Consider the following 1194-nt stretch of genomic DNA (forward strand, 5'->3'; position numbering starts at 1 on the left):
GGGAAAGAATAAACTGTGAAAAAAGTTACATTCCTTGAAATAACTGCTTTAAATTAGCATTTATATATTCAAGACTAGCTTTGAACCTAATGAACCTTACCTTCCTGAAATTTTACTATATGTAAATTTAAAAATAATGATGAAGGGTATTTACCTACTGCAAACATCACTGCGCTCATTAGTGCTGAAAGGTTAAAAAACATTTCCTCTAAATCAGGAACAAGCTAAGGATATCTACTTTTTTTTTATAATTAAAAAATTTTTTACTGAGGTTCAGTTGATATACAATATTATATAAGTTCCAGGTGTACAAACAGTAATTCACAATTTTTAAAGGTTATATTCCGTTTTCAGTTATAAAATATTGGCTATAGTCCTAGTGTTGAAAAATATATCCTTGTAGCTTATTTATTTTATATGTAGTAGTTTGTACTTCTCAATACCCCCCTTCCCCTATCTTCTCCCTCCCCCTGGTAACCACTAGTTTGTTCTCTGTGAGTCTGTTTCTTTTCTGTTATATTCGCTAGTTTGCTTTGTTTTTTAGATTCCACATATAAGTGATAACATACAGTGTTTGTCTTTGTATGACTTATTTCACTTAGCATAATACCCTCCAAGTCCATCCATGTCATTGCAAATGGCAAAATTTCATTCTTCTTTTATGGCTGAGTAGTATTCCATTGTGTATGTATATATATGACATCTTCTTTATCCATTCATCTGTTGATGGACCCTTAGGTTACTTCCACACCTTCACTATTATAAATACGTAATGCTGCTATCAACATCGGGGTGTGTGTAACTTTTCAAATTACTCTTTTCGTTTTTTTCGGATATATACTCAGGAGTGGAATTGCTGGGTCATATGGTAGCTCTATTTTTAGTTTTTTGAGGAACGTCTGTACTGTTTTCTAGGGCTGCACCAATTTACATTCCCACCATCAGTGTATGAAGGTTCCCTTTTCTCCACATCCTCTCTGATATTTGTTATTTGTGTCCTTTTTGATGATAACCATTCTGACAGGTGCGAGGTAATAGCTCACCGTGGTTTTAATTTGCATTTCTCTAGTGATTAATAATGTTGAGCATCTTATTTGCCTGTTGGCCATTTGTGCATCTTCTTTGAAAAAACGTCTATTCAGGTCTTCTGCCCATTTTAATTGGGTTCTTTTTTTTTTTTTTTTTTTTTTGGGT

At 33.2% G+C, this 1194-nt stretch overlaps 1 protein-coding gene across 3 annotated transcripts in view; it reads right to left on the reverse strand.

The window, feature by feature from the left end:
* The window catches only part of DDHD1 (DDHD domain containing 1), a 90328-nt gene that overhangs the window by 24849 nt on the left and 64285 nt on the right, over positions 1 to 1194 (reverse strand). The window lies entirely within an intron of this gene.

This window comes from Lipotes vexillifer, unplaced genomic scaffold, assembly GCF_000442215.2.
Source record: "Lipotes vexillifer unplaced genomic scaffold, Lipotes_vexillifer_v1.1 scaffold43, whole genome shotgun sequence".
In the NCBI taxonomy this organism is placed as follows: domain Eukaryota; kingdom Metazoa; phylum Chordata; class Mammalia; order Artiodactyla; family Lipotidae; genus Lipotes; species Lipotes vexillifer.